At 39.7% G+C, this 23402-nt stretch overlaps 1 protein-coding gene and 1 long non-coding RNA gene across 10 annotated transcripts in view; one reads left to right on the top strand and one right to left on the bottom strand.

Moving 5' to 3' along the window:
- Nucleotides 1-23402, top strand: part of LOC120959085 (tyrosine-protein phosphatase Lar) — a 226038-nt gene that overhangs the window by 30788 nt on the left and 171848 nt on the right. For all 9 annotated transcript variants that reach the window (XM_049610033.1, XM_049610032.1, XM_049610031.1 and 6 more), the window contains one exon: nt 12341-12384. The gene's annotated coding sequence lies outside the window, so the exon portion shown is untranslated. The remainder of the gene's footprint in view (nt 1-12340; nt 12385-23402) is intronic.
- The window catches only part of LOC120959086 (uncharacterized), a 40587-nt gene continuing 34158 nt past the window's right edge, over nt 16974-23402 (bottom strand). Inside the window, exon 3 of the long non-coding RNA XR_005752127.2 lies at nt 16974-21984. This is a non-coding gene — a long non-coding RNA (uncharacterized LOC120959086). The remainder of the gene's footprint in view (nt 21985-23402) is intronic.

The following is a 23402-nucleotide window of genomic DNA, read 5'->3' as shown; positions in this document are numbered from 1 at the left end:
GCACAAGAAGCGTGGTCTTTCTGACGTTATATTTATTTGTACGCTTTTGTTTAAACGAACGTCATTTGTTCTTCACGCTGTAGGGGGTTTGATAGACGTTGGTTGGTTGATGCCTTGTTCGTTATTTCGAGTATACACTAACGTTCATGTTTGAAGGTAATAACGTTATTCCAAAATTTATCGTAATGAATAAAACAATGTTTCAATCTACTGAGTTTCACTTCAGTAGTACGAAATAATCGATTTTCTTAAAAAAAAAACCACGTAGTGTACTTGTCAGCAACACTTTATTGGAAGAGCCGAATTACGTATTCAGGTATTTCCCGATATACGCTATTAATGTGAACAGGAGGCAATCGTGTATCTCGAATATTCGCGTATATCGAATTTCGAGGGTTTCAGTGAAATTGTAACAAATTTTAGTGTAATTTTGCTTGATCACGTAGGTTTTAGCCACTCAATTAGTTATTTGATGTGATTCCAACTGAAGATTACAATTTTTGTTTAAAATGTGCTATGATAATCAACCAAATGGTAAATTATGCCGAAAACGCGCATATCGAGTATGGGTATATCGGGCAATACCTGTACTTTTATATTTACTCTGTATGGTCTTGTGACACGTTTTTTCTATTTGTCGTAACGTCCTACGTGGACATGCCGGTCTATATTGGCTTTCGAGACTTATTCAGTACCACGCAGTCGGATAGTTCTTGCTTCGGGGGAACGGTTAATTCTAGGATTGAACCCAAGACGGACATGTTATTGACTCGTAGCAGTTGAAGACTGTACCAAGGGACCGCCCCAAATAAATAGACATGCTCAATTACGTAAAGGTTTGCGAATGTAGCAAATTGGCCCGAAATTTATAAAAGAATCAATAAAGCTCATTTACTGTGTATAACATTTGAAATAAGCTAACATGGTAATTGATTGATATTTGAAGGCACGCAATAACAATGTTGATAACTAGCGTTGATCTTATGCTGCGAGATATCCAGCAATGGTGTTGTTGACGAGACAGCAGTAACGTTGTTGCAAACGCTAATATATTGGAGAATCTTGGCATTTCTGTCAAATGATAGTGTAGTCACGCCGGTATCAGATCCTGGTCCATTTTACTCCACTAATGGTCTTTTCGCATACTTCGTTGCGCTTTTGACGGTAGAAATTTATCAAAAGCTAATCCCCAGAAAATTGCACTCCAACCTACGCGTCTGCCCAGCACTGCGTTGGTAGTAGATGGAAATAATGGCAATACAACGATACTCAACAACATGGTGGATAAATTTCACAACAATGAACCATGAAAAGCTTTTGGTTTTGGCAATTGCGATGTTTGGCTGACATGTAAAGACTTCGAACCTAAAGTAGTCCGTGTCTCAACCATGCATGATAGTGAGGTAAGAGTGCATTATGAGCGGGGTTAGAGGCTCTACCATATTCCGTATTCCGTGTTCCCTTCAGGCATAATGTGTTCTTAATGGAAAGGGCCTTGCAAGCTATTATCGAAAGGATTGTTAGTGTTTATGAGGAACTTTGAACAGAAAAGCATAAGTTTGCGAAACTCCATCATAGTGCGTTAGCACGTGAGGTATATATATATATAAAGTAAATATATTAGATTTACGCTGTTGAATTATATTGTCATCAGCCTCATTGATGAGCGTAGCGCCAAGAAGTTGAAGAACGGCATTATTTACGAACGGGATGTTCTGAATAAGTAGTTTATCAAAACTCGAAGGCAGCTCAACGCATTGGGCTTTTCTCTCGTATGTTACTGATCCGTTCATGCTATGTAAATGGTAGTGTCGAATGTTTAAGGCACGTGCTGACAGGCTGGCTGGCTCTTTTCAAATGCAGATAACACACATTTTGCATTGCCGGTTCAGACGAGCTTCAAGTCGTTTTGTTGAAACGTTTCACATGAAATCATGAAAGGTAGTTCCATAACGGTTGAAAAGGGAAGGGATATATTTAGGAATTTTGAAATATACATTTTTCTGACGCACTGTAGCGTCACCAAAGTCACCATCTCTTGGGTTCCTTGAGAATCGCAGCACAGCTTTACCGTTGCTTTGGGAGTAGAATACTCGGATTTCATTTTCCTCTTCTCGCTTTTGTTAGTTGTTCATGGTACTCGAAGGATAAAGTCTTGGTAGACGTGTCTAAGTCGTTCGGGTACCATGGAGGATAAAGTCCTGATAGACGTTTCAAAATCTGTATATTTGGTTCATGATTTTTTATATACATACTACTAGAATACCATCTCCTGGACGCGGACTGACTGACAGCGTAACTGTCATGTGGTGTGACAGAAATGGCTGGACCATTGAGATTCGTTTCCTTCCGTGCCATTTCTTCTGTGCCGGATGGTCGGTTGTATTTTTGCTGGTCGTATTCCAAGGAAACATGAACTCGCTCGAGGGCAACGTGAAGTGAGTGGACTTCAGACTGAACGGGGATGTTACTAGTGGACGCCGTTGGCTTCGTTTCTCAGGACGTTGATTTTTGGTCGGTTGTAGGGTTCGGTGAAGCTAGTCATTTGTTCGTTTTGGTTTGTTTCAGGGCGAAGAAAGCTTTAAGATGCGTTGCTAGCGGGGAATGAAGGAATGAAAGGTGGATTACCTAGTGATGGCTGGCGTAGAAAAATGTGAGACTATATTCTTCTTGCCCTAGAGGGTAAATATTTCGTGTCTTGTTAGATGGTTTACATTATTACTGTTGGATCAATTTTCTTTTTTTCTGTCTTTCTATTGTTTGTGACGAATTTCTGCTCATTTTTTGTTCATATTTTTTATTACGTTTGTTTTATAGAATATTCATTCCTCATTCTTTTCAACCTCCAACAAGGCTTTGAACGGTGATATTGCGACTGTATTACATAACTTTTGGATGCTAGTAGCTTGAAGAGAATTGTATGTCAAATCAAATCAAATCTCAAATTTGTAATTTAAAAGAAAGACATTCAATGATGTTTCTGTGTATACTCATGAGCGACCACAACACTTTCCGTTCGCAGGCCATGCGTTTCTATGTCATTTTGTTTTGAGGTATGCACACTCCCAGTCAGGCAGTGTAGCCTAAGATTTTTCGATTCGCTTGGTGAAACTATTTGCTTTTAGAATTTACTACACGGCGCTAGGTTTACTGATATGTACAAAAAAAAAAACGTTTGAGTGAGTTAGTTCGTTCATCTGTAAAAAGAGTGACCAGATATGTAAAGGCGTGTCTTAACGACAGCTCACTGGAAAAGGACTTGTGTCGTCTTTTCTCTATTTTCTTTGGCAGCATGTGCTTGTGTTGACGATGGTTTTAGACATTGCTTCGGTAAAAGAATACCCTTTCTCTCATGTATTAAGGATATGTATGGGTGTGTTGTTGCGTGAATGTTATTATCATTTTTAGAATGTATTAGAAAGAACCCGCCACGAACATGTGGTACGACCGACCTGTTTTGTTGTTTAACATGAGGGATTTAATTTTGGTAACCTTAGGATAAAACCTATACTGACCAACTTCTAACTGGTACGAAGCCCAAGGTTCTTGGTTATTTGATTGCACAGGTGTGCGTTGTATGTAGCAAAGCCCATACCTAGGAAATACTGGCAAAACTTGCTGAACTCTGGTTTGTTTGCTGGGAAACTTTGATGTCGGTTGTTTTTGTATTGGAAACTATTTCTGCTGTTGTTTTACAGAACCCTCCGAACTCCAAATCACAACACAAGAGACGTTTGAGAATGGATGGGTTGGAAACTACCCTCGAAAACACTCGAAAAACTCCAATGAAATGGTCTCGACTATTTGAAAGGCTTGATATATTTATGAACAAAGATCTTGTACAAAATAATTGACACATGGTTGAAATAATCAGATGGCTTGCATTTGGATGTAGTTTCATTAAGCTATGATATTCAGGCAAACCATGTGTTGTTAAAAGTAATAGATTGACGAGTTTCGTTGAACATTATATGTATAATTTAATCGCAAGAAAGAGCAGTTCCTGTTTATTAATCAACGATGTTAAAATATAACAATAATACTGCATTTGCTAGACTGTCTGCACGAAATGGTAATTCTTTGGAATAAAAAACGATGATCCTTTTATCAAGATCATCGTAAACTAGAAACAGGGCCGTGAACAACTTTATCATAATCTCGATGCCAGATAAAACATGAAACGCATAGAGAAGATTGCACATGCAATCCATTTTGCAACGGTGAGTGGATTGCTGGATGTCTCGTCGGTAGTAGTCGTGAAAAAATCGTTCCATCTACTCACAATTGCAACGCTTGAATGTGCGGGCTTCAGAAAAGCTACGGTGGCATATATGAAGCGAAGGAAGCGTAATCACATTCAAGCCATAAATTATAATTCGCACGGTGGAGTCTAATAAATATTTTCTCTGCATATCTAATGCCATAACCAACGGCGATGGTAGAGATTGCCCAGCGGAGGCTAGAGTTTGTGTTACGCCGTACCATGCAGGATTGGAAAAACGAGTTAACGAAGCTAGTTTTGTCGTTGTTTTCCGTGTCGATTCTACATGGGGGACAGAGTCTGCAACGGATGTGTGCAAAATGGCTAAAACTATCCCACGTTGATAAGCTCTTGCAGTAGATGGCGAACGCAAGCCAATTTTACTCGATTACACATCGTCTTACAACCATCGTGTATCTAGGACGGAAACTGATCGCAATGCTTTGAGGGTGCTTTCGCCTTCCAATAAGCAAAACTTTTTGGTGTGTGAGTTAGTGGGTGATAGTGTTAGACGGGTGTGTTCACCCATCCTGGTATTTCCTACGAACGGTATGAGTCATAACGGACACATTCTAGTGCATGTTTTTGGGTAGCTAAGGGACATTACCGGATTTTCAGAATTAATGACGTGATGTTCAGGGCAGTGGCGACTGATGACAGAATAAAAACTGTCCAAAGCAGAGATTTGTTCTTGTGCAAGGCTGACAATTTTCGTTAAGTAAAATCGATATGCAAAATCGTTTCCTTATATGGTTCGACGAAACAAATGTGAAGTCATTTCATTTTTTTTGGGATTTCCCTTAGGTTACGTTTGTTACGAGAACAGTAGAACAAAGTGTCTATAGATAATCGCGAGGTGGAATGTAGTTAGCAGATGGGAGATCTGTAAATGGTTCGATGTTTTGTGTCTGAACACGGTTGAATTCGGTCACGTTCATTGAATGCAGATGAATTGGTTTAGGAGAGAAAGGTCAATATAGATACCCTGAACCTAATGGACGAGTAAAGACATACTCGAAAGAACAACAAGAAGCGAGCGAATTGCGTTAAATCCTAAATGTACTGGGCTCTTACGTTGCCTTACTGCCAGTGCTATACTGAAGCGAAACATCATGCTGGAGAAACGATTGTATGCAGAACGTCAATATTCGTTGTAGGTAATAGGCATGTGGCGAAAATATACCACGTGTTAACCGGAAAAATCATATTTAATTCGTTACGTGTTTTCGTGTTTGGCCTGCAAGCTGGAGCAAAAGAACACGGTACCGAGAGAATCGTTCAGAGTTTGATTGGAACGCATGTGCCAAACCTGAGTCTGGGCGTTAACGAGTATGTGATTGTTATCTCTTCAAGTGCGTCGGGTAAGGAAACTTACACACGCACAAAAATCGAATAGCCTTCGAATGCAAGATCGACGAAACACCTAACTGCTTTAAGGGTTCTGATTAGGTTAAACATTTATTTCGTGCGTTTGCGAAACAATGTTGAACTATCAAGCGAATTGCGGGCAAACGATTCATTCCTACCGATAATTTCGTTTTGAATAAAACTTATTATACTTGGACCGTTGGTTCGGTAGGAATGATAGGCTCGGTCGGGGACCGGTCAGTACTATTGGAAACTGTGTTGTGACTAGTAGCATTCATGTATGAAGCGTGGCATTACAATTTCTTCAGTTTGCCGCGCATGAAGTGTTGGTTGGTCTCGACTTAAAAAATAGCCTTAAAATGTAAGATACAAAATCGCGGACATTATTTTGGACCGTGTTCGGGTACTACCGACCGAGATTGTTCATCGAGTTTCACTACTCTTCTCGTTTGGCAGTTCATTGGAAAAGATCCCACACATCCTTCTTGCTCGACATATTCTGCAGATACAGTACAGACCTTCTACTGAAGAACCTACCAATCTGACCAGTCCCTTTCATTCCGTTCCTGTTTTTAATTTTTCGCAACACTTATTTGAACCCAGGACAGAGGTTTTGTTATACGGAGGCCGCGAGTGTATTAAACGTGTTTCAATTGATGATTTAATGTTCTCGCATCTTTCATTTGTATCTTCTAATATAATATACCATAATATCTTATTAAGGGGCGATCTCTACAGTCTAAACTCATACAACTTAATAACATGCCCATCGTGGGTTCAAGTTTCTCATGCCCCGTCTCCTCGTAACAAGGACAGACTATCCGGTTGTGTGGTTCTGAATAAGTCTCGAAACCCTGTATAGGCCGCCATGGCCGCGTACGTCGATACACCAAATGGAAGAAGAAGAATATCCTACTCAACATGCTGCATGTTATAAAACAATATATTCAAAATAGTAATGAGGCTGGGCAAAGATTATGGCAAAAGTTGACAAATAGAACAAATATATGTTTGTTAAATCGTTATAGAAAACAAGTCATGAAGCAGAGAAATATAATAGGAAAGCTCATCATGTTTTAATTCGTTTGCGAAATTGAACAAAATAATAAAGATAGATATTGAAGCAGACAAAAACGCTACAAAGCAAGCACCGGCAAACGTGTTGCTTCCATAGGGTGGATAAAATGCATCTCATTATTTAAGAATTATTTTTCTTCATTCCAGTATCACAAGAAATTAGCGGAAATTATTATGCTAAACATCTCATTCATTATCCTGCTCGATTGTTTTGTGGTATGAATCGGGGGAAGATACACCATTTGGTTTGCTGGCTGGTTGGATAGACTATGTAGTGGTGGGGATTCGCTCAGTTCGTGGTGTAGGATTTGGTGGCATTGAAAGGAAAAGAAAAAAAAAACATAAAAAAGCATAACATATTTTCCCCATTAATCATCGCTGTGTATCGGTGTTTTCACCATTTAGTTGCCGTCCCTTCATTGCATCAGCGGGTTTTCACTATTTTCCGTTTCACTATTCCCGTGACACTGACATTTGTACGCAGTCCAACCGTGGGAGGAACAGATAAATCGTCTAGCTACATGTTATCAACTGGTGGAAGGATGGTGTTTGGTTAGTTGAGGAGGTACAGCATCAGTGGGGCCGTGCTGGAAATACTTCGTAATTTATGAGTGGTAATTGCTAAACCATGATGACAGAATGGAATGCCAATTTCGGTTTGACGCCTTTCCGTTCCTCTCATTGTGGAGAGTGCGGTTTGTTAGTGTGCATTTTCTTATGTGATAATTGTGGTTTTGTTGCATAAAACATCAGATCATGTTGAACTGGTAGCTGTATAGGTACATAAAAGGTCGTTGCACAATTATTTCATTAAAAAATAATTACACAAAGAAAGTACATAATTATTATTTATTATGTGTTATTAATTAATTAATTTATTATGTAACCTTAAATAATCACAAGTTTAGTGTCCTGCAAACCAATTTTTAGACTATTTTCGTAGCAATTGTAATAAATTCATATAATGTGTTAGTTGTTCAAAATAAATATAGTAGCTACAATATATAGTATACTGAACAGCCGTAGTATTGGAAGATACCAATATCTATAGCTTTATATGCAACTGAAACGTGCGAATTCATTGTCGTACCATTAGCCACAGAAACAACATTATGTTGTCTGGCTGACCACAAATCGATCGACTGTTCGATCCAATGTGTAATCAGCCATGGTAAAAGCGGTTGTGGTAGTATTTACTCATGGCACCGTTTAAGTAGTGCAGTGCGCATAACCGTGGTTCACCACAGCTAATTGCGTGCCCTTAGTGTATATGTATCTGTATCTGTAGGTAATCGTCATTTAAAGTCGTTTCAATAGAACAACGCGAAGAAAGTGCTATGAGGACGATAGGATGAACCGAGTTTATCGTGTGTGAATGTAGGTCAAATTTTGATTATTGAAACGAAAATTACCATAAATTTGTTTTCATGTTCATCCTGAATTGCCTGGTGCCGGCGTGTAGAGAGCATCCGGTAGACGTGACAAAAAGTACATATACAATACGGGTTTCAATCGCATTTGACCTCAATGATTATCTGAAGTTATTTGGTCTGATAAATGAAGCGATTTCGTTCGAAATGTATTCGGCTTACAGTTTGGGAACGGGTTGGTTGGTTAATTTGTCACATGAAAACAACAAAACCCGTTCTGATTGTGCCAGTGATAAATCGTACTGGAAAAATCATCATATCGGTGTGTTTGTGCATATGCATGTATCTGTGCAAAATGATGAATTTATTTCTACCTGAAAAGTACGCTTGATTTGAGGGAATGCTAATTTATTCAGCCCCACAAGAACACAATTTATAGGCAACAATCAACATGCGGGGAATTGCAGTTTGTAGTGTAATGTGTTATGTGCGTGTGCGAGTGTAACAAATGGGAACTGCGGATTAATTATATTGATAGAGAAGTTTCCGAAATCGCTTCTATCTGTTAAACGAATCCATTATTGTACTATTTCCCTGAATGAATAGTTTTGCGGTGAGAAGAAAAGTGAGATGTTATGGAGTTACGTTTGCGTCGTATTTGTTCTTTTTAATTAATGAATTTACATGTTAAGGCACTTTGAGTGGTTATTAGCATATAGTATCGTTTAAGTGTATTACGTCTAAACCTAAATAACGGTTTAAAATGGAAGATTTAACAATTAACAGTAACGTGACAATAAAGTCCATCCTTTCTTTGATACAGGTTCTTACTATACTATGCTAGTCTTGAATAGGAGTTCATATGTGTACATGTTTGCTTCGGTATGACAGAGATGACAACTAGGTTGCTTCCACTAATCTAACTACACGCTTGCTACGCAAAGTGTTAGACATTGACGTCTGCTGCTAAGCGCCAGGAAGGTTCATGGGGGATCTAAAGTGAGCGAAATGCTCCGAAGCAACTGAGTGTGCGGTACCGAGATTGAATTAAGTTTTAATTAAAATTTTAATGTAATTATCGGATTAAATGGGTTCCAGTGCGGGCTGTTTTCGATCCCATCGAGAGACAGAGAGAACGCGCGTGGTAGTCGAGCAGCGCGTTTGTCGCGTTTTGTAGCAATCTCGTCCTATTCCCGTTCGAGCTGTTGGCGCGAATGCTCCAAGGTTGCGTTGTTGACCGCTGGGACGCCAAACTAGCCGTCCGGCAGGATATGGATGTGCAAGCGTTACCTTCATGCGCTGCAAAGGGCCATCTGATAGCGTCGTTAGATAGTGCCGTATTGCTGTAGTAGGACCGCCGTTTCGCTCGACAAAATGGTACTGCCTCATGGTGCGCATTCATTTCTATTGCTTTAGTTGGTACGAGTGTCGCGAAGGAGTGTTTTATATTTTCGTATCACGGGTCGTTTCGCTTGCCGTGTCCCAATTTCATTGTACGAATTCCCGAGACGTGGCGCTTTTCCTCTAAGCGATAAAGTGTGTGTGTGTGTATGTTTGTGTGGCTGCGAGAGTGAACGAAGCACAAGTGCGCTCTTGAATAGTCGTGTGTTAACATGTGATAAATTATTATTCGTTGCTCAAAAGTTTCGTCTCATTTCGATGACATTCTGCACGGACACGTTTGCATGACAATGCACTCCCCTGCACCGCATTTCAGGGAAAATGGAACATTGAGAGCTGAGGGAATGCGTGTTTAGTTGTCGCTTTGTTTAAAATATTGGTAACATGCAGTGCACATTTACTCGCGGTGTGAATAATTTGTGAGTGGGTTTGGTACAGCTTTTTCATACATGTTCATGTTAATTTGATAAGTTATTTTTCAGATTTTTTTGCGTAGAGAAAGTAGAACATTTCATGCCAAATAAAAATAAGTACTTTAACGTAAAGGCTTTGTCTTTGTTAAATTTGTGGTCACATTGGATGTGATTTATCTAAATTGTAACTTTAGAGTGTGTTGAAGTTGTATCTAGATATAATCAGATTGGTCTTTGCACATATCGATCAAATAGCCTGCAATATTTAGGGAAATTGATAATACATGATTAAAAATGGTTGTGTGTAATATAAAAGTTAATTAGAACGAGAGTAACCGCATTAATATGTACTTAATTCAACTTATGATGAAATGTTGTATAGAACTAGTCTCTGTAGCAAACGGGTGCACACATTTGGCGTAAATATATGTTGATGTTGTTTTTTCCATCTCTGTGGAAAAGAGAATGAGAGCTATAGCAATACGAACCAGAGCCACTCGGTAGGTTGGAATTGAACTAGGTCATCTGCTCGAACACACAGTATTGTGGTGATTTCGAGTAGTGCAATAGAGTGCTTGTCATGGGAATTGCTGTCGGCACATGAATCCTTTGCACTATTCATTGGAAGGTAATGTAGTAAGAGTGTAGAGTTAAGAGGATAGGAAAGGTCGAAGCACGGTTCATTGACTGTTCTGTAATTGAGGTAAACCCAATGAGGTTAGTAGTCTCTCTGCTTTTGCGGACGTTTGCAGTGCTTGCAACGTGACATTGAACAGGGAAAATAAATTTCAGCAAAGCTAAGGTTTCTCCTAAAACTAAGGTCATTTTATACCATTCTCAACAAGAACGTGAAAGTTACAAGAATACAAATATATTATATGGATGATAACCGTGGTTCATTCGTAAACTCTCACGACTTAACTACATGCCCGGCGTGGGTAATATTACATGATACGAAAAGGACGAAACTTTGATAACAAAGTTTTAAAAGTACTGCATGAACTATTAGAATAAAAATAAATAAATTAAAAAAATACAGTGGATCTGTTTACCCACTATTTTTTAACCGCAGTTCAGTAAATGTTATCGCCGGAAAGTTCAGTAATCGTTTCAGTTAATTATTTTTACTGAACGATTCAGTAATCTTTGATGCTAACCGAAATGACAGCTGATGCTACTGTAATCACAATAAAGCCATCCTAATATCACTGATTGTTCAGTAATTGATAGTGATTGTTGACGAAAAGTTGACGAAAAAGTCGTTCAAATTGAGGTTTATATTGCTGCGCAGTAAGGCAGTTCGTTCAGCTCATGTTCATTCATGTTTCATAGTGTTTGATACAGTTTTAAATTGTATTATACCTAAACAATGGTTTGACGATTGTGTAAGCACTCACGGTCACAACGAAATTTCATCCAGCGCAGTAGATTGTAGCAAAGATTTTACATAACAACATGGCTGCCAATTCTTTAAAATAAATTCAGCAAGCTCAGATAATATGTTATCAGAATTCTTACCTGAAATTTTATCGGGGTGCCTGTAAGCGCTTACCTACTCACCCGTTTGCACATCACGAGCAAGAGGGTTATCGCGATAGGCTTGTTTTAAGGCTTTTGAGGATTACTTAAATTTGCATTACTTGTTTTACTGAAAATCAGGACAAAAAATTACATCAATGCATAAATTCAGCAGAACTATCTATGACTGAATAGCTCTCAGTAATTTTTTTTACTGAAGCAAAGTAAGAAAATTGCCTGATTTATATGGTGTATCCTTTGAACTAGTTTTTCGTATAATGAGATAATTCAATTAAAAAATAACTATTCTAATTAAAGTCAGAAAGTAAACATTTCATCATGTCAGTGGAACAATATTGTACAAACAAAGATACATTACAAAATCGTTTGTTTTCTTGCAAATTCACCGAATAACAAATAAAAAATGATTTTAAATCGTTTCCCTAATCCAAACAAACGGCTTCCCACATCCAATCGATGAATGCGGTGATGTCATTTTAAGTTAAAAAATATAAGCTGTCAAACCATATGTCCCAGGAGTGCAATTACGCGCTCGAGAAAATATGCTGCAATCTTGCGTTCAAAATACGCTGATTCGAGTATCGTCAACGTATTCAAGTTTTACATGTTGGTGATGATAGACTTGATTTAGCTTATGATGGATGCTATTTGTAGTCGAGTAAGTTTGAACAGTTCAATTGCTCATCTCAATTTTGAATTGGGGTATATTTTAAATGTGAACATGGTACACCATATTGTGGTCTCCGAAAGGGTGTTCTGATTCATAAGTAACCGGCCGATCAAATTATTATTATTATAATAAAAAATTGCATTTTTTTTTATGTAGGTAATATTTAGCACCTTTCTGTTCTGCTAAAATCTTTTAAGTCAATAAACAAGTTTTAAGTGTGATTTTTTCTCCTATTTTTCAGAAATTGATTTGGATTTAGCACGATAATCGAAACGTTCTATAGAGGTATGTATTGTTGATTGTTGGTCATTGGAATTATATAAGTTGACAGAACATAGATAGCGAAACTATTTTGTTCGAATTAAAAAATTGGATGTTACTTGAGGGGTTTCAGTTGTAGATTTTTAAAAAGATGTTGATATTTTTGTCTTAAATTAAACAATTCATTGTTTAAAGATGCATCATACTTGATATTTCAGTTTGTTTTGCAAAAAATATAGGAAAGAAATAATAATACCTTGCTACTCGTAATCACTGTTTTGGTTGCAGACAGTAGTTCACGCTTAACTGTTAAAAAGGACACATAATTGCTTGATTGTCTGTTCTGTTCTGGCTAGCTTAATGGCGATTTGTGTTCTTGTGGTGGTGTGGTTGGTTGACCAGCGGCCAGTGGAAATATTGCTGATGATTAATTAATTTCTTCCTCAAAATTTAACGGCAGTTCAATTATTCTAATGAACGACAAACCAGTCAACCAACCATTTGTACAATGAACACTTATTAGTACACAAACGCGCGTTGCGGACATATCTGCGCCTGTTCTCTCCACCACCGTGGAGCAAGTCTGGTATGGAGTTAATGATAATCCTAAATCCCCTTCAATAATCCACCAATTTGGTATCAGCCATCCAGCGCAGACCCCACTTGTTCGGACGTTCTTGTTGCATGGACCGACCATAATGAGGCTGTGGCGTTATAAATATATTATTCTCAAGCATTAAACAACTTCATTCGACCGGAGACATAGGTGTCGTTGCTATGTACACATCCTGCCGGAACCTATCAGTGTACACCGGGCAGTGAACACAACGATGGCGACACAGTGTCGCGGGAGACGGGTATTGAACGGGTGGTCAGTATAATACAGGCAAAGGACAGGCGTTAGCAGGATGCGTGTTGACCACCACCGTGGCCGTGATGTCACTCTGTTCAAATACAGGATAGGCGGTGCACGCTAACTGCGTGTTCGCTAACACTGCCATATAGAATGGGTGGAAGCTCTCGGGTGGACACGCGATTGAGGTGTGAAGGAAACTAATCCGCTTGCAAAAGAACCCCGGCCATCGGTGACCCGTCGCTCATCTCGCACAGAATTGTGCATGAACGGCTTGGCCGTGGGCTAATGTTTGAATATTGATTGTTAATTAAATCGGAATAATGATTTATAGCAGTATGCCATCAGTGTGTACGACTGTTTCGGGTCGCTGCTGCTGGAATTTGCCACTAACAATCACACAACCTGACGGGCTTTTGCGTATGCATATTGGTGGATTTTGTGGTAGGCGTATATGAAGCGTGTGCATACACGCACAGACACATACACAGTGTGTAAATGCTCCAGATGATTGGATGTATTGTCCTGATGGCACCGCCGATGACTTAGCTTTGCATAAATCTGCCAATTGTGCATTCGTCAGTCGGAGAACGTGTACAGATCGCTTTACCACCATGCTGCTAGATGACACAGAGTACGTGACACACGCAAAGCGCTCGATCGAGAACGATGAAGCCTTTCTTCTAAGCTCTGGTATTCGTCACTTGTCAATGGCAGTTGCGCTCACGCTGAGTGTAAGATCGTCAGTGGGTGGACTTTTTTTAGAAGCGACATTCTTTCTGAAACTCAGCTGTTCATGGTCGAAGAAACACAAGCTCACCTCATTTACTTTGGCTCAGTGTACGCATGCATGTTTGATTGAGAAGCATGTACCGTTAAAATTTAATGACGTAGAATATCCTCTTTAATACAAACTGTCAATCGTGGTGAAGTAGCAATCATATAAGTGTTTTAAAAGTACCAAAGAAAAATATTTCAAGACAAGTTGTGATAAGAATATGATATTTTTGTTTTGTTATAAGTCTAGTCTGTGGGATCATCGTACTTGTGTGAATGTGAAAAGGGAACAATACAAGATAAATTGAATATCAACATGTAGAGGTTATCTTTGAAAAGCTACTATACAAATACGAGTTTTTGTTTGTAATGAAAAGATTATTATTTCTTCCTGGGCTATGCAATTTCGCAAGAATAAGTCTTGGGTTAAGTTGAACAGGTGCAACCGGCTTGGTAGAAACATTCTTACTGTTTAATACATAATGAAAGAATTATATGAATATTTGAATTTGATGGATTCAAAAGCCTTTAAAATTTTTTTTGCGAAAGTTCTTTGGGGAGAGAGCCAAAAAGAGTTAGATCGAATTAACGAACTTGTTAGAAACTTTTTTTTTATGTTTATTGAGCACATATAAATTTCCCGTTTGTTGTAAAGAGGAAAAAGAAGGAAAGCAACTATTTGTCACTGGAATTAACATTTGTACCCCAATGCAAGAGGTATTGCATCCCCATGGTTGTAACAAAAGCGGCAATTATACTTGTATTCCTTCATTCGAAATCCAAATCCGGCCTCCTAGAACGACAGAAACGGGGAAACCAACAACGGAGTACCAACTTGTGCACATAAATCGAATCAAATACTCGTTACAGATTGCAACCATATTGGCCAACGGGTTGCCCAGTTGTAGGTCGGTCGACTAGCCGAGGACAAGTGGCTTGGCGGGAGGTAGTTTCCTACATTTAAGTACTTCCTGCAACGTGTAGAGTAGAGGCGCGCTTGTTGGTGCTTTGGATTTGTTTCGAGAGGATTTTTTGTTCCCAGTATTCCGTTTGCTCAGAGGTAGGTGGCTCTCTAGGAGCAATTATGCCGATGGAAATGTGCTGCGGGAGGTAGAGTACGTGCCGCGTCGCACGTTAAACAGTGGGAGTAAAAGTTAACTGTGCATACATTAGCCCCTGTTTCGTACCGTACGTACCCTTCTCGATATGCCGGGCGGGCTCGATGACACCCTGCGGCAGTGCTTTAGCAGGTGAAGTTGCGCAAGTTTTGGCGTCTCGGTTCACGGCAAACATGCTCATGGGGTGCGAAATCGAGAGACGAACTTCCTCCAGGACGCGCGCACTAACGACATCCAGCTGTGCAAGGTGAATCTTGCTGACATAGAGTGTACCCGGTGGATACTAGTCGGTGCGCTGCCCGTCCTAAATTCGCTCTACGTAAGAGTAACACTTCGCAATGAAACTGCTCGGTGGTCGCGGTTGTGTGCAGCTGTGTGTACAAAAGTTTATTAAAACAATGTAAAGTTGCACAAATTTATCCCGCACACCATCGGACTTAGTTAGGGCGACACTGTTCTGCGCTGTGCTGTGTGTCGTAGAAGTTGTGAACTTGCTGCTGAAGTCGACGTCGACAGAGGTGTAGATCGAATCATCGTGATAATGTCATGGCACTTGGTGCACGGTATTCGAGTTTTATGTCAGAACTGGAGCGCCGATGTAGGAAAACCCGGAACTAAGGGCTCGGAGAGAGCTTTTGGTAAGTTAAAATGGTCACAGGCCGCAAGAGTTAAGCTTGACAGGGGCGCAAGAAATTGACCTCAACTGTGGGGACGAGAACGTAGATTGTAGATAGGGAAGGATGCTCTACGCTTTCCCCTTAAGTGGGAATAGCTCATGACCGGCATAATATGCACAGGCAGGATTTCATGGGGAGACTACGAAGGGTGGGGTTAGTAATTAAAGTCTTGATTTCGCATTAAAATGCTTCGTACTGTTTTGTGTCCTTCGATGCAGTGGGTTTGTTAGGTGACAGGGGTAAACTTGTCGCTTCCCTAGCATCTTCCCTTCGTGGTAGTAGTCCCCTTTACGATGCTTGTTTTTTTTTCTTCCCGTGCGAATGGATGTTCTTGTTAGATTAGAGAATGTAGTGTTACGGAAACTGGAAGTCGCATGGAGAGGTGATAGTTTAGTTTTTGGTTTTCTACCTATACTGCACGTACCGCAGAACCGCAATAAATGAACACGAAATGAACGACCCTTACATATCACGGCCAAGATGACGTCGGTGACGCTGGAGTGGCTCTAAAGGACAAAGTGATGCGATACGGGACTAAATAGTTTAAAGTGTAATTTCACCAGAAAGCAGGTCACATATTTGAGCCGTCGACGGTGCATCGCGACCTTTGCTGCCCTATGGAATGGCCGCCAACGTACGTTGGACGTATGATAGCTTTATGCGGTACGTGGAAGACACTTCTGAAAGCGTTTGATGATAGGGCACAAGTGTTCGTGTTTGGAATGTGTTACACGTTTATAGTAGAATAAGGGTCGCCAAAAAGGAAAAGACAGGAACTGCCGGAGTGGTTACGGTCAGAGAAGCGTTCGAAAATATGTCGAGTTGCATGTTGGGATGTCATAAAGCCACGATTTGGAATAAAAATCCTCGCAAGTTAAATAAGTTTTCATCTTTTAACTTAAACTTTTAACGGCGGGAATGAATCGTGAGAGAAATGAGTATTCAAGTTGGGAACAAGATCGTGTTTTGCAACAACAAAAAAGGTAGAACATGATGTTATGAGTTTTGCAAAAGTTGTTAATTCATAACGCGTCTTAAAAATAATGAGTTATTTTAGCATTTGAATGAACAACGTCGTACCGTGCTTTCGTTGAAGGGTCAAAATATAAAAAGAAATTATCAATACGGCGGCCTCTGGTTGGTGTTTTTGTAGCTTCTGTAATGATTAGATCATGGATTGATGTCCAATTGAACGTAAATCAAATCCTAAAACGTAAATCAAATGAGCGGGCCTTAAACATTGGAACAATAATTAATTGCTCTTGTAATCGTATGGTTTGATGGACAGGTTTGGTTTGATTGAAAACTTTAATAGATAACTAACGATCTCCAAATACCAAGATGCTTATCATTATTAGTAACTGACGAGCATAAACGGTGGTAAAAAATATAGTGAACAGCACTATCCAATGCACTCATTGGTTGTGATGAATCGAAAAGCAACACACCACTCTGCGCTTCTGCGTACCAAACTCGGAGGCAGGTTGATTGCAATTGTGCTGATGCAGGACGAAAAAGTTGTGAATGTATTTAGTCGGTATAATCCTTGCTTCATTCTTGAAGCTCGCTCGGGTCTCGTTAGATAGGAAAAAATGGATTAGGTCAAACTGGGATGATTGTAGATGCAAGTGTGCAGTTTTTAATGCACTTCACAAACTATGCAAACGTGATCGATTTTCGAGGTTCATCTCCTGACGAGCTTGTCTGACCGACCGATGCGCCATTGATTGGCATGGTTGGGCAGGGTGGTGCCAGGAGCAGGACGAATAGATAGTTTGTTGTGAAGAAAAAGTATTGTGTGTTGGCAGATGGATACAATTGTGAGTAAGATACGCAAGCATTTGAAGACTAGTTCTTGTTGACAAGCTTCCGACCGAAACGTTATAACCTCACTGGCTAACTCCCTCGGCGTTGCACCATACGACGACGTTGGTTGTCAGCATAAACCGACAGACCAAATTTCGGAAAGTTGTGCAAAGCGTAGAAGTACGTGTGTGTGTGTGTGTGTGTGTGAGTATATATGAGTGTAGCAGCACAGATTTTGGGATGCTGAGGGATTTTACGTTTGCCAGCAAATGTTTTTCAGGAGAATATCAAATTATCTATCTTTGGAGATTTCACTCAAGATGGTACCACAAAATGATGGTGGACGATAAATAGGATGGTCGTGATAGACGATGCTTGGGGAATAAAACTGATGGAAATATACCCACGATGACAGGACAATGGGCTGGAGAAGTGCTTGGAAGCAGTTTGGAAATGGAAAACAAATAAATTCGTTCTCGTTCCCATCTGTACTGTTGCAGCATTGCTTATTGAAGTGATGGTTGGGATGGTAGAAGCACCGTATGCAGGGGACCGTTCGAGGGGGGATATGCAAAAAACCAAAAAATGGTCCATCTTCAAAAATGTGAAAACCTACTAGACCGGATGCTTACAGTTCTATCGTTTGCGCATCGACCATTCTAAACGAGGATTATGAGTGATCCTGTTCATTGTGTATATTATGCATCGGTAGATATTGTACCGACATACGAGTGCTGAAGCAGTTTCATTGCGTTTTAGCAATACTTACTTACTTATCCGGCATAGCAATAGTTTTAGCAATAGTTCCGCATATAAGCTACCTCTGATTGTGTCTTCCTTATGAACTGGCAGATGATGGTGGTGGGGTATGGTATCCGGCTCCACACACAACAATTCGCAACCCATTGCAATCCTTCATCGTGATTGTTGATTTTTACGAGTAAGAATTTCTATGCTAGCAACTCGCTTGGTCAGAGATAGATGGCACATTTTTGTTTGCGAACAGCAGTTGTAGCAAGAAACAATGACTTGTTGGTAGCTCCTAAGATCGTTCGTTTCGTGTTGCATATAGTGTGTTCCGTACGTGCACTATTTATATGCTTTAGGACAGGATTTTGCTACTGATTGTTCGTCTAGCTTGGGTGTTTCTGTAGCAGGTTTTTGAGGGTGTCCTTTTCCTTCCCTTTCCCATGAGGAATTTCGAGCAAGAAACATTGTTCGGTTTAATTTGGGTGCACCGTTGTGAGTTGGGAAAAATGTTCTAAATGTACATTCAGCAAATTAGAAAATTTATTTCTTCAACATTTCCGCTCTTCTCTCTGTCTCCCACTTCCTCACTCTCCTTTATTTCTCTTTGTGTCCATCGCTGTCCCTTTCTTTCTCAATGTATCTCTATGTATCCTTATGCAAGCAATAGTAAAATGTTGCTACACCTGTTCGAAAAAGCAAGAGAAACAGCAAATGTGCAGCAAATCGGATGGAATGTTAGTATCTCAACTGCTGTGTGCTGTGCATTGGGTGATGTGCACTAGTGGATCGAAATTTGGTTGCAGCTGGTAAACGAGCTAAGACATTCAACAACAGCAACGGCGATGACCAAAACGGAAAGCAACATAGCTGACGAGCGAACGAAATTGCTTAAAACCGGAACGATTAATTTAACCTGATTCTGGGCATATTTTTTCTCTGCAGCAGAGGTACAGGCAACACCGCTAAAACAACGGTGCAGTAGAGGATGTACGAAAATTGTGCGACTAGATCCATCTTCTAAGCGCCCAGAATTGCCAAATTCCCGAAAGCCGACTAAATTGATGTGAGCCATATTTTAAATTTTCCAATTACTTTCACTCTGGTTGCTGTCGTCTTGCTGATATGGTTCTGTTATCGGATGGGAAAGATAAGCTTGTTTGCTTCCATTGTATTGTATCTTAAGCAGAACAAGGCAATTAATTGTCATAGTAGTATGGAATGGTTTTAGGCTGTCTGCATTCTATCTGAAACTCTTGTCGTGCTTATGTTTCGTGTATGTCGTTCTGAATTATTTGTTCATTGTAATCTAGTAGAAAGAACTTAGAGGTGTAGATAATTTGAAAGAAATATGAACCGAGACGATATGTTTTGATTTTTCATACGCGTAAACATACTGTAAAACTGACAATTTGCGTTGATTCTTTATTGAATTTGCATTGCATGGGTAACGGATAATCGCTGTCATCCACGCAGAGATGTACAACACATTTTTCCATAACCTATCACTAACGAAAGCTGTTATCCTGTTATCCAAATGTTATTATATTAGTTATGACTTCTTAAAATAGTCATATCCTAGGCACTAATTTAAGGCTTTCATCTTTGTGTATTTTTTTAATATTTCTCTAGCGAATAACTATAATACAATAATCAACAACAAGGATAACAGTCTAAATGGTAAATGCTGTCCATTCAAACAACAAATCATCTATTCATCATTAATTCCACTGGTCGAATGTATAATAGAATGTTTGAAGGAACACAACGGGCACACAGTGTTCAGCTAAATGGGGGAAACAAATGTATACCAGCAAGGTATATACATCCTTTATCATTATATATTCTTCGCTCAACAATTGCGATAATTTTTGATACAACTCCGGACGTTCGTTATGTTTTTGTTGATTCTTGTTGGGGGAATTATGATGCTCGTGAAGGATACCGCAATAGCGCCATGCTTATTCGACTTAAAGTATGAAAATGATTCCAGCAGGCAGATGATGTTTCAGAAGTGGATTCTCTTTTTCTTCGTTTGTTGATGTTTGCCTGCACACACTATGTTTGCTTTTAGAAACGCTGTAATTTTTGACCCTGAGAGTCTCTAGAATGGAAGATACTTGAGGTGCGCTTGTGTCATGCGTATGCTTTTCTCTATTGTGTAAATTCTGCTCAGTGTCAGAAGCGCTAGCACCAATGATCATTCGCAACGCAAAATTTGAGTAAGAAAGTAGCAATAAGAATGAATGAGCAAAAGCGAATAATGTTGTGCACTGCATGTGTTGTGCAGTGGAATCAACACAAAACAATAGATCGTTTAAACTTACGGTATACGTCACACGCTGTATCCAAATTTGTATATTTGCGTAAGAATGTAAAAGAAGAGAAGCACTTTTTTCTGAAGGGACCATTTGAATGAAAAGGTGGTGACTTTTTTGTAATACACGCAAGTGGGATGAAGCCCCTGTGCTTGTCGTGTGTGTTTTCTCTGTGTGTATGTTTCTTTTGCGTGCAAAACATGTGTCCGAAAAGCAGCAAACGAGCCATGTGTAAACGATGAATGGAACGTAGAAGAATGATGAAGGCATTCCAACGACATGCCTCAGAATGGAATTTCTGATGTGAAATCCTTCACACGGATCCTCTCGCATCAGCTTCGAAGGTCCATGGTGCGACTCGACTGGTGGATGGTTGTTGAAGCGCGAGAGTTGGTCCTGTCAAGTTTTTCCTCCCATAAAGTACTCGTTTTTCATGGTTGGCTCAGCCTTCTTTGGAAAACCATTGTTGCTCGTGCTGTTGCTGGTGTTTTCGCTTCGTTGTCCTTTTTCTCCAACTAGCCATTTTTTCTGGTTTGGTAGATGAGTGGCGCACGTCCCGGTTCCACGATGTCTGCTTATGACGGGTAAATTAGTATCATCTTTCTTCGGCTGTTGAACGACGTTTTGACGACGGGGAAGTTATAACACAAACAAAACTCGGCCAAATGGTAGTGGATCTGCCGTGTGGCAGGAGCACAGAATTGGATTTCATAGTATGTGTCTGTGTTATTTTTTCGTTATTGCTTTGCCCATGCGTTGATGTTCTTGCAGAGCTTTCCACCGTACTGGAGTGCTTCTCCGTAGTACACTCGCATGCGAATGGTGATGCCATTTTTCATCAATTAATTACAAATTTATCATCATTCATCGACAGCTGGTGTGGGAGCCCAGGGATGAGTGCTCTGCAATTTTACCACGAGTGCGCCTGTGTTGTTTGCCGATTTTGTGCGAAATGCCGCCATGGGGACAGCTTGCGTTGAACGAACAGCCAACCGGTCAGGCAAATCAAGCAGGGTGTAGGAGCAGAAATATGAATCCTTTCTGCATGATTTGATCCCTGTTCGAGAGCCGGGGAAAAGGTTTGTATTTCTTTCCAATGGAGTTCGTAAGCAGGGCCTGGGGCTGAAGTAAACTGGGCGGAGCTGGTGGTGTTGTCGTTGCAGGGTGGTAATCATGATGGTGATGGTGATGATGATGGTGATTATGGCTCTTTCTTCCACACTTTCCTCGTCTGTACCATGATCAGGCTGTTCTGGTGTAGTGATCGAATGGAAGTTGGTTGAATTTAGGCAAGTTCTCGAACAGTGCCGTTGGAGGCTATATCATCCCTGCAAAGAGATAAGGGACGAATTAATCAATAGTTATAATTAATGGGGTGTGTACAGAAGTTCAAGCGCCCTGAGAGCCTCATCAGACCAGTAGAGCATCCAGGTGTGTAGTTGTATATATGTTTGTGTTGCGTGTATGATGCGTGTGCTCAGGAATATGTAATTTACGGATAATCTGAAGCTGTAATTTCGGTAGATGGTAATGAGTTTTTGGTACGCGCTGCAAGCGCCGTGTTTCATTGATGGTATTTATTTACCCGTAATCTAAACTGTTCTACTTGTATCAGGTCAGACGATGACATTCAGTCCAAGAGGCATGATTTATTTGCGCGATATGATATTACTTCGGGCTAAATAAAGTAGTATTGGCAAAACTTTGATGTCTTATTAAATTATTGAACAGATCTGAGTGGTCTATATTATTGCTACTTGGTGTTGTAAAATTACACATGTTTTGGACTTCGTAGGGGTTTCTTTTCTTATCAGATAAATGTAACTAATCGCAAAATTTTTCTTCTTATATGCAGCAGTTGAATTGTAAAATGTTGCACCATAACTATAGCAAGCATCGTAAGCATATGAATATGCAGAAAACTTGGAATGTCATGCGGAATGTGTAATGTCATGCGGAATGTGACAAATTGTATTGACTGTTGGAACTTGGATCAGATGTACGTTATCGAGGTGGACTGTGTGGTAATTGTTGTACATGCTTGAATTCTCGCGCATGACATCGTTTTACGCAGAAGAAAACAAATTGAACTTTTTTTTCCTTATCTGATGGTAATGTTTTATTATTAAAAATATCTTGTTGATAAACTATGATATGATGATAACTATCATAAACTTAATATTTGCTGAAATTGAGCTGGAACTGAAACAACACGATAAATAAAAATAACAAATATGTTTTGCGGTGCTTTTATCTTTCTTACAATCGATTACATAATGCCATCGCTAACTAGCCTTATTATATTGAAAGGATTCCATTGTATCATTAGAATTCATCTATTGGTACAATATTCATCTATTGGTTTGAAACATTCCAACAGATTGAACTGTTCCATTATATGATTCTAAAACCTGTGCCTGTTGCCTTCTCATATTAAAAAAGGTTAGTCCTAATAAAATCATTGCAAATTTACATCTAATGTCTCATTTGTCAATGCAAATCATCCACTCAACCACTACAGCTAGCTGAGAGGTGCGCAATCACACGCGATAAGAATTTTCTTTCGATATGCTAGCTGGTATTATTCTGACCGGTTCTATCGACTATTTTCTCCCAGTGTATGTTTTCGCTATTAGACGAACATATATGATTTCCTTTAAACGCCGCGAGCGCCACCTAGTGTGAGTATAGAACACTGTTTCCATACATCCTCTGGTGAAAAAAAGCACCGGGTAAAGCTTTATCA

The sequence above is a fragment of the Anopheles coluzzii genome, chromosome 3, assembly GCF_943734685.1.
Source record: "Anopheles coluzzii chromosome 3, AcolN3, whole genome shotgun sequence".
NCBI lineage: Eukaryota > Metazoa > Arthropoda > Insecta > Diptera > Culicidae > Anopheles > Anopheles coluzzii.
Note: the sequence above shows the minus strand (reverse complement) of the source record. Positions and strands in the feature narration are given on the sequence as shown.